This window comes from Egretta garzetta, unplaced genomic scaffold, assembly GCF_000687185.1.
Source record: "Egretta garzetta isolate BGI_Z169 unplaced genomic scaffold, ASM68718v1 scaffold228, whole genome shotgun sequence".
NCBI lineage: Eukaryota > Metazoa > Chordata > Aves > Pelecaniformes > Ardeidae > Egretta > Egretta garzetta.
Window position 1 is genome coordinate 4,346,991 of NW_009260758.1, and position 14,283 is coordinate 4,361,273.

Below are 14,283 nucleotides of genomic sequence, written 5' to 3' on the forward strand. Positions count from 1 at the left end.
GTTGCTCCAGCACCTCTTTCTTGCACCCACACACCTTCTCTGGAAGGGAGCTGCCCTGTACTCTCTCTCCTTCACCAGCTAGCTGCAAAGTCATCTTTCTGCAAAATAAATATACATAAACATATATCCAGCTACCCCAAGGGAATATTCTATTGGGCATATTAAATATTAAAATCATTTCTAACATCTGTTTAGTGCCTAATTTCCCACCCAAAATCATACTTGCAGTACTTTTTATTTTGTTGGGTTTAGGCAAATTTCATGTAACACTTGGTGATACAAAACAGAAGAGAGGGCAAAGCCTATTTTTCCAGAAATAATGATTACTGATCCCCTACTAGAATGTATTCCAGAAACATTAACGTAGAAATTATTCATTTAGCAGAAATCATACCCTCTGTACCAGAGGATCCCATTTACTAGTGCTTTCTTTACCTCTTGTCTTATAATTATACTCATTTTCGCCCTTTCTCTGAAACCAAAACATGTCCACACAAAATTTAAGACATGGCCATCTCTATTTTCCAGTGACTCCAGTGATGCCTCCTCATTTACAGCTCTATGTCCCATCACAAAATGAGATAAAGACTCTTGCCAGGTGACAGTACTTTGTTCACTGGTGTTTGCAGAGCAACTGGACGTTCTCAGATCCTAAGGTCTTGTCCTGCACGTCGTTCAGGCTTCCTTTGTACCAAGAAGAGCCTAGCACAGTTTTGTGTTTCTCCTGGAGAACGCATCTGCTGGACTCGCTCTCCACCTCCCAAGAGTCCACCCTAGGACTGAGCTCTTCTCATTCCTCCTACTCATCTGTTTTAATGGTGACTGATTTCCACCACACATAAATCACAAGCTCCCCCTGGTTTTCCTGGAAGAATCCTTATTCTGTGGTACATACCTCCTTATCTATTCCTGTAACCAGCTGTCCTTCCTTTGATGGTTTCTACCAGGATTGCTATGCGAAATCCCCGAACTGTATAAATTCTGTTCTGTGGAAATGTGGTAATTTTGCCACCAGGGTATCCAGCCCACTCCTGAGATGACAGGACCTGGGGAAGGGTCCCTAACAAGCGCTGGCTTTGATGTTGTCTTCCCATGTGTGCTGTCACCTCATATCTGAGGCTATATGTACCGCAGGGGGGTACGACAAGGGCAGCCTGAGGAGAGCTTGTCTGGTGGAGCTCGTTCCAGGACGACGCCTGTTTCTGGTCTCCATTATCTGCAGAAGTCAAACAGAGGACGTGTCAGTGCGAGCTGATGGGTAGTGCTGAGCTAAGGAGAACACAGCCGTGTCTGAACAAATACAGCTCCTGTGTGCCTTTAACAACTTACACTTCACAGGCAAGGTCTGGAGAAAACAGGAAATTTCACCACCAGATGCTGTGTTCCCTACCTACAGACAGAGACCACACATGAGAGAGCAGCGGCACCGGCCGAGGGAGGGACGGAGGGAGGGACGGGGTGGCTGCTCACCTCCTTTGTCCTGGCACTGCTGGGACGATGAGGTCTCCTCGTGCTTCCCACCAACATGTGACACATCCTCTTGCTTCAGATACAAAGCATAGCTTTTGGTTATGGAGGCGCATAGATGCTCCCAACCGCTGTGTAATTAAAACAAGAATGAAACCGAGAAATGGGATCAATGAAAGGAACAATACAAAGAGAAACAAGGGGATATGCCTGCTCCCCACCTACGACGATGAAGCCATGAAATGCCCACGTTACAGGGTGCCACTGCCATGCCCACCTGCCAGGCAGGGCTCTGCCTCTGGGCTGGAGAGACAGAGACCTCACAGTGCAGTGAGCCCCTCAGCGGGGCTTGAAGTGGGTCATCGTGATGGGAACATAAGTCCCCCCAACAGGCACAAGTGCCTGCTAGGAATATGCTGAGGGTCACAGCCCTGCATGCAAACAGGCTCTCCGGTTAGCCAAGGCTATGCGAAGGTACAAGCAACAGTTTGCAATTGTGACTGTTGTAGTGCTGTAAGGCTGATAGAAATCCTGGAGAAAGCTTACATCGCCACTAATTGCAACCATTTTCCTTGGTCTTACTCAAGAGACAGCTCATGAGGACAGGCCCTCAAAAATAGGCCTTCCCATAAGACTTGACATTGCTGAGTTTTAGCACAGGTTCAAAACCTTGCTCAGAGTAGGAAACGATTCTTAGAAAACCCTCGCCTGAGTTAGCCCTTTGCTGATCTGGCTCCTTACCTGAGCAATGCTTAATAGCCATAAGGTGGCAGAAAGCATTCCAAGTTGTGCGCTACGTTGCTGAGCTGGTGGGTCAAGCCTGGGCAATTAAAATCATAGTCAGAAAGAAGTTTTCAGCCACACCAGATAAGAGAAGTGATATGCAAAGCAGTTGCTTGTCCTTACTATTTACCTTGGTTTAGAAGCTGATGGCAACCCTCCAAAGAAATTAGTTTAAACTGAACACTGAACTCAGTTTAATTAGTTTTAAGGTATTGACACCACAGCAAGAACCATCAGACAGAACTTCAGTGCTTGATCAAACATACGGCTTTATCTGTGTCCGATGTGAGGCTTTTGCTGCCTAAACCTGAAAACTTCTTATCACTTAATGGCTTGGCTCGAAAGAAAGCTAATTTGGGATGGTAAGTGGATTGACTGACCAATTTGTGTTTTAAGACTAATCCACATGCGCTGTACTTCACAGTGCTCCTTGGTGAACTCCTCACCTTGCTCTGAAGCTTTCTGTATAAGCTATCTTCTGTGACAAGTGCAGGGAGATGCAGTGAAGAGTTAAAAGTGAATCTCCTGCCTCTTTGAACTGTTTTCTCAGTACTGCGTGTACACAGATACACTTTTGATGTGTTAACTAGAAAATCTGACTGAAAAAGAACAAAGCAGCTGTCACTGAAAGGAAGACACTGACGAAGAACCACACAGCCTTTTATTGAAGAACTGTCAAGATTGATCCTACAGCACTCAGTTTGTCTGTAGTATTTATCAAAGACCTAGATCAGATGAAGGAAATTAAAAAAAAATAATAAAATTCTATCCACTGGACATTTATAAATGGTATCTGAAAATGCATTACATTTAAAACACCTATGAGAATGGGTTTTTTAACAGTTCAGGGACTGGAATATAAGCTCACTGGCATTTTTTGCAAGTCTTGGAAAATAATAATTTGTCATTGTTAAGCAAACCCACTTAATTGCTTGCAAAGTTTTAAGTAGCAGACTTGATTAAAAACCATTCTGTGCTAATAAATAAATGGACTCATAGAAAGTTCAAAATCTCTGGCCTCTAAAAGAGAAGCAAAGCAGGCAGTGCATCCTCCGAAGGACTGACAGACCATTGCACAACAAGAACTCAAAACAAGATCAAGGTGTAAGTGTGCCAGAACCTCCCCAAACATCTGGGTAGGATGCAGATGGCCACACGGGCAGAGGGATTAAGGTCACACAAGGAGGCCTTTGGATAGTGAAATCTGCAGCCCCGAGGGTTTCAATCTAATGCTCTACTGCAAGGCCAGCTGCTAAAAGAATAGCCTTGCTGGCCTAGGGATGAAACACAGGATATAATTTTGGAAACTTGGGTGATACCTATTTCACAGGGCTGGCAATGACTGCCAAAAGCCTCTCTGGATTAATATCTCAGGTCCTGGTCCTGCATTGGGCTCCTCGGGGGAACCAGCACTCTCTGCTGGGTAGCACAGCAAAACCTGTGGTTACTATGTGGTATCTCTTGGCAAATGCTGACAGGTTAATGATGAAGATTCTGGAGATATCTGAAACACAGAGGCAACAAGACAAGCTCATCTCCATCAACCTTTCTTTAAAAGTAACAAAAATACCATCCTTTCTTCCAAAGAGGCAATTGCTGCACATAGACCTATGAAGTACTACCCAAGAGTTGCTGATTAACATTCAAATTCTACTCATCTACACACACACACACACACACACACACTTTGGGAGTGTAGGACAGACTAGACTTTCTGTCAGTGATGGAAATGGAAGTTGCACTAAGTATATGTGGAAGCCCACATAAAAAAAAAATGTTTTGTGGCATTTCCCTTCGTGAAGAAGTACCAGCAAATCCTGGAAATGCTGGTGGGTTATTCTGCATCCTGGGCATTGCTTCTTAAGGGCTACAAGAGTGGTTGCTGGCCTTTCTTTAGCCAAGGCTCTCCTGAAGAAATCAGGAAGAAATTGGCACCACATCAGGTCCAGCTTCTTACACCACACTCACACATTTTTCACTCATGATGGTTTATGCCCCATAGCTAGCGAGGCTGCCAACATTTCCACCTCTCCTTCCAGTAGAGTAAACCCACGTCCCTGAACAGGATAGGGCACATGGCCAAGAAAGGCATATATATGGTACATCAAAGAACTGTCCGTAGGGGTTCGTGCACACTCTCTTTGCACTGGCAAGCAAGATGCTTGCTAATAAGGTAGTCAGGCCTTCATAATTAATTCATGTGCCTACCGATGAGCACAGCACTGCCCTGCCCCTCCCATGAGAAACAGCCCTGGGAGATGTGGCAGTGGGTTAGGCAAAGCAGGGGTTAAGGAGTTGGATTGGGAATAGACGTGTGTCTCAGTTTGACAGTCATACGCTAACTGGGGATGGCTGAACAGATGCTCTCCGAATGCTAATGTCACTCATGGTGTTCTACTTTGGGCAGACTTTCTCCACCAGCACAAGTCATCTGGGAAACGGCTGAGCTTGGAGGAGCCGGTGGCCATTCTCCTGGGGCGCTGGGGCTCTACCCAGCTGGAGCTTGCCCTGGTGCACATGGCCAGGCTAAAACCCTTTGCTCAAACATCATTTAAGTGCCTTAAACCAGCATTGCTCCTTTTTTGCCAGCCCTTGGCAAGGGGTGGATTTCTGTAAATCACCTGGGGATGGGACCTTTAGCCATTCATATACTCTTGGAAGAATTAAAAAAGTACATTGGGCTTGTCTTGTACACTGTAAAAGACATTTAGCAAGTCCTTAGTGAGCATATCTTAATCAATTTAGACACCAGTTCTGTATTCAGACTGGCTCCTGCTCAGACTCCTACTTTTGAAACACCTTTTGAAGCTGAGGGGTCTGTGCTATCAAAGCCAGTGCATGGTCAAGACCTCAAATAACAGGCTGCTTAGATCAAGGATGTACATAGTGTCACGGGGACCCGTGGCATTGTATAGTGATCATTAACAAGACTTACTTAAATTGCACTTGGAGAAAATATATATTTATATAAACTTTGAGCAGAAGACACTGAAATTTTAAAATCACATTGGAGCTGCCCACTATAAGCAAAATAGCAGAGCTCTTCCTTAGCTCTACCCATGTAAACTTCCTCTGAAATTAATCCATAATTTTTCCAGGTGATTACAGAGATATGGGACTCTGGGTGCACAGGCAGAAGCTTGCTCACATAGGATGCTCTCGGTGGAGTAACACTGATTTGCACCACTGAGAATCTGTCCCAGAGATTTTACTTTTTCTGAAAAACACTTCCCGCTGTGGCAGACATAACGCCATATCAAAGGCATGTGCTGTAATACACAATAAAGATATAGCTTTCATAATTTTCGATTACACTTCCTCTGCAATGATGTTAGTGAATCTCACCCAAAAGTAAATTATTCAGTGCAGATGATATAGAAATCTTTTGATGAGTGTCACTTTTCCATTTAAAGTTTTACCAAGATCTTCTTGGATAAGGGGCTCTTTTTTTCACATGACACATTTTATATTTTGTTTCTGTCCCTCACCTTCATTCAGCAGGCTGTTTCAACTTTTTAATATACTTTTCTAACAAAACATTGAGTAGCCATTCAACTAGGTCTATTCAGGGGAAGTGCTCATTCATTCAGCCAGAAATACTGATATATATGTTTTATTTAGTTTTAAGAATACTTTTTTTTTTTTTTAATTTTGAGAACATTGAAAGCTAGAGCCAAATACGAAACGGCAACCTTCTTTCAAGGCAGGCTTGGAGGGAGAAGTATCGTGGGCTGCACTGGGAATCCTTTTCTTTCATGTAAATAAATAGTTCATTTACAAGAGCTTTTAAATGGAAAAACATATCCAATACACCAATACATTTAAATTCAATCATATGGTAAAATATAGCAAACTGAAAAGCTGAATTCCAGAATGTTTTTATCTTTCTTTTCATGAAGTTACAGATACATTGGAATCTAATTCAAAAAAAAATTGAATGTCCCTTTAACTTCACAGTTATTTTCTACTTGCTGTATTTCAGAAATGTAAAACAATTAATCGTTTCATTTTTCCATCTACTCTTTCTCCTCTACCAACCTATTCAGAATCTTGCCCAGGTGACATGGCCACTAACGGTGTCCTGGGTTTATTTTTGTATGACACCAACTCCTACTTTTATGTCTGGATCACTAATACGTTCTGTATTACCTCAGCTGTACTGGCCAGAAGCACCAGTTATCAGATCTGTAAAGTGTTGTGTCAATTATTCCTGCTTGGAAATGGGTAGGTAACACATTAACTCCAGCCATAGCTATTTTTGCAAGCATGGAACCAAGGGAAGGATCTGGAGGAATAAAATGAGGCTTGCACATAGTTACAGAGTGTTCGACCAACATACAAGGAAGCCTCTATGCCATTTTACTAAGTTGGCAAAAAAAGCCCCATCTCTATCTACTGGAGACAGGATGGTGAAATTTTGCTGATGAACACATATATCAAGATAGACCAAGAGCCTTGAATAGGAAAATCAGCAGCTTGTGTCTGAGACTAAAAGATGTAGCAGCAGAGGAGATAAAAGATGATGGAAGTCTGGATAGGAGAGATTTAGCGTGTGTTGGTGTACAGGAAAGGTTGCATCAGCCGTGATGGGAGGACAGACGACATTCTTCACTCTTTTCCTCCTTCTGCCTTAGAGTACTGCACCTGCCTGCGTTCCCCTAATTCTTTAAAAAAGGCCTGGATCTCTCTGCAGCTCATGACAGGTGACACACACCCATGCAAAACCCCAAGCTTCAGCATCTGTCACCGAACACATCAAAAGCATAGCAAAGTCTACCTGTTTGTCCTGGCATTTATCCTGAACTTGCCTTGGGTTTGGCACTGCTTAGGCAGTGCAGTGTGAGTCTGGTTCCAGCTTGTTGTAAATAGCCCACAAGCAAAGGTCAAAGGCAGTCTTCATCCCTTCTGTCTTATATACTAAAAGTATTTTTCCTGACACTCTAGAAAACCTTCCTGAAGATTAAGGCTTCCCACTAGTGCACAGACACACACAGTTTTTTGTCTTCGGCTAGCAATAATCTAGCAACAGAGACATGAGACTCTATCTGAAAGAACAGCGAGTTTTCCAGTGGGAAAATACACTGCTGTGCTACGTGGATGGGGTCCAACTGAAGTTCTGCCTCTGCAACTGATGGAGAAGAAACCACAAAACTTGGTGAATTATAGTTCCAGTGTATGGACCAGAACCCTTGTGGTACAGGCTAGCACAGCAGTATTGCTCAGAAGAAGTTCACAGGTGAGTGGTAGACTATCAAAGCTGCAGAAAAATCTACAGGTGAAGAGCTGGAAACAACGGATTTTTTACCATAAAGAAGAGAGCATACAAGTGAAGTGGGTAATAGAGATTGACTAGGACCTTCGGGTCTCCCTCCTCAAAAGACAAATGGACCATTGAAAGATGGGAAAATAAAAACTGACAGTTACTCATATTTTCCTGATTTGCTTAAGTGCAACCAGAAGTCCTTGAAGCCTACAACCTTGCAAGATTCTAGAAGGGACTAGTCATTTGTACTAATTTCACTTTCCAGAGAAGTCCTAGTTCTGCTTAACAGCCACCTGGTAAACACAACACATCATGATTTTAGCCAGGCTTAGATTTTGAAATGGCAGACCAGCGTGGCAAGCAAAAAGTTCACGTCTCCCTACTGTTGCATTCTACATTGCAAATGTTGGTGTTCCCAGACTTTTGGGGCTCATGGACCACCATAAATCCACTGATGTTCCTACTGATTACCACCCTAGCAATGGAGAACTGATAGACTTACTAGTGTTGCCATCTCACACAGATCCATACATCAGCTACAGATCATATACCGTTGCCACATATCCAGATTGACAGCCCATGCTGGGAAAGCTGGTACAAACTTTGACTTACTGTTGGCGTGTTCCTTGTACAGACTTCAATTCAAATGTGCACAGTACTCAAAGAAACAAGGCCATGGCTCAAAAGACAACAGGACACCCCTTTCTGCAAGCCGGCTTATCTGTCTAAGCCAGCGATCTATCAGGCACGCGATTCCTCCCTACCACAACCACTCATCTCTGAAAGAAAATTTGTAATTCCCATTCTTGATTTCCTTTCAACCTGTTTCTCTAAAACAATCTTCCCCTCAGGCAACGTGAGTCTCCAGCCTTTGTTTGGCTGAAGATGTAAATATTTGGGCACTCACAGATTTGATATATATATACATATTTGTTGGAACATTTACCACCTGCTATTCAAAGTTAAATCCATAGATTACAGAAAACAAGTTCCTTATCGCTTTTTGTCTAATGTAAAATTAAAGACAGCTGAAAGCCTACAAGCTTCCTCTTGCTTGTGAGTCAGCTGTAACATAATTACCCCTCTAAGGCTTGAATAGCAGTGAAGAGCCAGACCTCTGCAAGGGCCCATCATCCCAGCGAGAGCCCCAGGAGCTGCTGTGCTCCTGAGGACATTAAAGCAGAGGTCATTAAAGCAGAGGCCACAGACTAATGAAAACTCCTAGGCTGTACTCTGCACGAGCCTTCATCTACCAGGGATAAAGGCTCACTTGGCCTCTGAAGCAGGGAGACCCAGGGTCTCCTTAGAGCATCACATGCTGCCTCCTGAGACCAATGCAGATAACCCTGTAGTGATGCATTGCACAGGGGTTTCCCAGACCCATTCCCAAAATTAGAAGTGGCTTCTAGAGGTTTGTGAGATCTTTACACAGCCAAACCCTTCCTAGGTGTGAGGTCAGGGCTACCAAACCTGCATTGTTTCTCAGGGTGGCTTTACTTCCATAAGCCACTGAAGCAGTACTAGGAACAAGGTCCACCACTCGGCTATGGGCAGGTTTCTCCTCTCTCCAGGCATCTCAGAGAATTCTTCGGACTCAAAACCAGATGAAGCCTCTGGGTGCCTGGTTACAGTCATTGAGGTGAGGTTCTGCCAGCACTCAAAAAAACTCCAAAACCCAAACAACCCAAGCGAAAAACCAAGAAGTGCTTGCCAGGAGAATTGTGCTGCATTCTCATGCTTATTGTTTTCATTAGGTTTTCAGGTGGTGACCTGGGGTGGTATGAGCAGAGGAGAGCAGGCTACATAGGGGCAGGACACGTGTGTAGTTTATACAGCAAAGCTGGTACAACTGGTGATGCAAACTACAGCAATGCCGTGACCTCCAGTATCAAACTGGTCTTGGTTCTCAGTACTACGTACAGGCCGCTTTAGGTTTATTTCACTCTGTGAGCTTTCAAAATATGCTTGAATAAAAAGTTAAACCCCTGAAAGAGACCAGGCTGACTTTCGACATTTCAGAATTTCCCAGTCCCTTGTGACTACTTTCGATAAATGGGCACCAGTGCTGTTTCAACACCCACTTACACTGCTGGCATCCAGGCTGCAAGCACAAAACCAAACTGCTCACCTGGTAACTGCTTTTTGCTCTTATTTGTGCAAATATTTTTGAAGACACAGCTATGTGTATGGGACTTAGATGATGTAGACCTAATGGCACACACACCAGAGTAAGCAATATCCTCCAACCACGAAGGTTCAGAAATCTGAGAGGCAAAAGCACTGACGACTGGTCATTAAACTGACTGTTTGGATCTGACTCTTATAGGAGAGGAAAGGTATGTCTCTGCTCCCTAATGAAAAGGATAGGCAGATACTGAAGCAGAGTAAGTTGGACTTTAATTACTGTTTTTGATGTCTGATCTATAACTCCCTAAAAGTTTTGTACGGGAGTAATATGGAAGCTTCAGAAAATTCCACTGGGATATAGATGAGGTCCAGTTTGCAAAAATATCCTCTTCATAAAGAAGCTCAATGCCCTCTTTTGCTTGGCAAACCATCGTGAATTTATGATGCATTACATTTGGAAGGCAACACGGTGCACAGCTGAGGCAAGTTACTGAAACGCGGGGAGAGTAAAAGCAAAATGTTCTGAGAGTGAGGGTGCATATGGGGATGTATTTGAAAAAAAATTATATATATATAAATATACACACACATTTGCTAGAGAAACTGTATATGTATTTATAAAAAAAAAACTAAACTTCTCACCAGTCAAAAGTTAGAAATGATGCAAAACGCATCTGCTTTGATAAGCCTGTTATAAATCTCACATCTTGAAGCTTTTAACTGACCCTTTCCAGTTCATGAATATTTTAAACGAACCCAGTTTAATTTAAAACAACCCTTGATCAATATATGCATTTATTCTTGTCCTGTCCAAATTTCAGGCCCTTGTATTACCAAAAATTATATCATACATCTCCAGTTTGACTCCAAATCTAGGGTTCATTCAAGGCTGGAGCTCAAATTAGGGGTAAACCTACATAGATTGAAACCTAAAAATGTCTGTATGGAACCTGGCCAAGCAAGACAATTTGGCTATCTATATTTAGAGCAAGCCCATGACATAAAGTCTCTCCTATTGCCCGAAGCTGATGCTCAGAGAAGCACACAAATGCCCTGGGGAATCAGTGGTTTCCAACATCACTTTGTGATGGTGCTCAGCACTGGATGTCAGCAAGGAGACATTTCTGCAGGCCAAGGAAGTCCACTCTACCTAGCTTTGGAAAACCCACCCGCTTGTTTCCCAGAGCACCAATGGGGAGAAGAGATGCCCACCCCACCAAGAAGGGATACAGAGGCCAGCACCTTCCATGCAAAAATAGTTTCAACAACGCAGAACTGCTACTGTCGTGAACACCTTTTGGAAGAAGTCCTCTTGCCTGTATGACTTCTTCTTCATCCAGGTGTGCAGAGACAGCCATAAGCTAAGAACTGCGAGGCTGACAAATTATTCTTTGAAGATTTTTAGGAACTTGGAGCACTTTTATGACTTTGCAAGACTTGCAAAAAGCAGCTATTTATAAGAATAACTCCAAACCTACTGTCCAGTTTAAATATTAACGGAATTAACAACTGTTCGCCCTCCCACAAGATCAGTGTTCTCTGCCTCTCATCTTCATGTCAGTGAGAGGCATTTCTTAATAACCACAGTGAAAATTAAATCCTGCCTTCCTCTTAAAGTCAATGAGAGTTTTGTTCTGAGTCATAATTTATTATGTACTTATGTTTTTCCTTCCTAGTACTGTTCATTTTTTTTAAAAAAAGTTCTCCTGAAAGACACTAGAGTACATTCTACAGCACTAAATATGTTTTTCATTTTAAACCCTCTCTTTCTATACATCTCCATCCACTGCGAAGCTCATTTGGTGCCATTAACCTAGCACAGATCCTGCACTAACCCAAGCATCATACCTCTATCGCCGTTCCGTTTCGTAGCTGTGACAGCCACCTGGTAGACAGTCATCCTCTCACCTGGCGTCAGGGGCTGCCACCAGCTCCCTGGCTGCGGTCCCTCGGGCATGCCAGGTCATTCTTGCGAGCACAGCACCCTTCAGAAACTTCCCAAAAGCACGGACACAGATTTACAGGTGTCCGTGGGAAGGGCTGTGGAGTTTCTTGCTTCTCAGCCCTAATTTTAATGCTGGAAAAACATCTGTTTCCATAGGAAGGAGAGCCTAAATGAGCTTCCAGATGCTTTGGTAAAGAGAAAAGCTATGGGCCATTTTAAATGCAATGAATAACAGATACTAAGTTCAGACTGCATCACAACGCCAACCTTTCTACCTAATCGCACGTGCTAGTGGTGACAAAAAGGCAGAAACATGGGGGTTTACACTTGAGGTGCGTTTGTGGGGGCTTATTCAGCGCCTAGATTGTCTGTATATCCAGCCTCTAAGGAAATACCTACATAGACATCCAGCCTGTGACTTCATTAAGATGCTCACTGACTCTATGGGAAGTCCATAATAATCTCTATAGAAAGAATGCAATCAATATGTTATCAAGAAGATAAGTCAGTGTCAACGCTAATGTTTAAATATTCATCTACTTGTACCAACATCTTGTCTGTTACTGAAACAACAGGAATATTCAAAGATTAACTCTACATAAAAGACTCGGTAATTTTTTTTCTCCAATTCCTTGTTTTTCTCTCGTCAGTTCTACGAACAGTTGTTAAGTAGAACAGGTTGGCATTTTTTCATCAAAACGTTACTTATTTGAAAAATGGGTCTTGGAACAAACCAAGACTTTTGCAGAAAATTTTCATTTGGGGAAATTTTTCAGCTTGTTGTCAAGAAAAGTGAAAACTGAAAAGAACTCATTTTCCAGGATACACAATAGTTCTGAATATATAATCAAAAGAGCTAAAAGAACCAGACGGTATTTGTTTTAATCCAAAGAATTTGAAGGGAGAGAATATAAAAGGACTCATATTAACTGCAAGCACATTTATGAGGAGCTTTGAAAGAGAGAAGATTTGCTTCTTCATTCAGGACCACTAGACTAACTCCAAAAAGTACCAGAGGAGGGAAGGAGGGAGGACGACTTCCCAGCACCTGCGACCCACTCAAGCCATTTCTATCACTCAGAAGAGACTTCCCAACATTTCTGCAGTGAAAGACCTGTTTAAAATTAGAAATAAGGAAAAAAACTTTCTGTAGGAGATTAAGGAGCATGTGAAATGCTTGGACAGAAAGATGCTGAAGTTCATTGAAGCTTGTGTGCTGCTTGGAGGCTCTAAATATAACCAACGTTTCTGCCACCAGAGGCAACAGTCCCCTGAAAAAGGGGAGCGAACTGATCTCCCAGAGGATCGTGCTGCCCTGAGAAATCCTGCTGGAGAGAATTAACAGGGTTTCATGCAAGATGGTGAGTACATCTACCTGAGATCTGGGAAAAGTAATATATGGGAGTGAACTCAGTCCCATGACGAATTCATCTATTACAGCATAGGCATTGTGCAGCACCTCAAAAGTAAATCAACACTTCCAACACCGTATTCACAGGTGAATTGGCATTGAAGTGAAGCCTGCTACCATTTCTTAGGTGAAATCTGAACATCAGAATTGGATGAGTGATATGACAATAAGAGAAGCAACAGAGACAAACCACACTGTCATCAAGAGAGGTTTGTAATGGAATAGCATGGTATTTGCCATTTTGCTGTTTACCAAAAGCCTTGTTTTAATCAGCGCTGTAATTAAAGCCCTTAATCATTCTGAACAGTTTCAAATGAGTGGCTTCTCTCATGCGTTAACAGATCATTTATGCAACAACTGTACATGTACGGTAGTGTCAGTAGTCTGTCCGGACATGGGAAGTAGCCTATTGAAACACAAATCTATTTGTCAGTATTTTAATACAAATCTGAAAATGCTGGTTTACACATTTAAGAAGCTGTTACAAACTGTCAAGCAAAAAAATATGTATCTTGTGAATTAATGAGGCTTCCTAAAGACACAAACTGTGTCTGTACACAGCATGCTACGCTGGTGAGGGGAGCAAACAGAGCACGGCAGAAAGCCCTTGCAGCTGCAGTGTGGGTGGTGTCCCGAAGGACGTCTTCCAGGGGAGGGCATTTTGTCCCTACGCCCAAGCCAGCAAGGGCCAAATTAGTCATCATTGAGCCCCCAGTTTGGGAAAGGACTTTAACAAAAGTGGGAATGGGATCTACAGTCTTCCCTTATGCCTGGATACATTTTCAGGCCAACCCTGGATTCGAGAACATATTCACGTATTCACACGGGAAGGGATTGACTCAGGAGTTACTTGTACTCACCCATGCAGAAGTGTGTTCTTGCCTTTGCTACCACCGATAGAGTCCTGGTACCAGAAGCTTCACAGATTGCGATGGATTCATTTGGGGTGCAAGTAAATGAAGGCTAAATCCAGGCCCTGGTATTGAGAGGTATTTCTGGGTAACCCATGGGTACTCTCAGCATTCTCCGCTTGGTCCCTCTCCACTCTTCTCCATTTGCCTTGGTGCCATGGGGCGACAGCATCAGCGCTGGCAGAAGAGCAGGGGAAAGAGGTCAGATAGGATGGGTGGAGAAGGGAGAGCTCTAGAGAAAGACGAAAGAGGGACCGAATGGAGAAAAGACACCAGGCAGGTGAAAATCTAGCAGCAAACACCCACTGTGATTTGAGAGTTTTGAAGAATTTTAACCTGTTCTGGCGAGAAAGAATATGCTGCAAGACTGCATTGG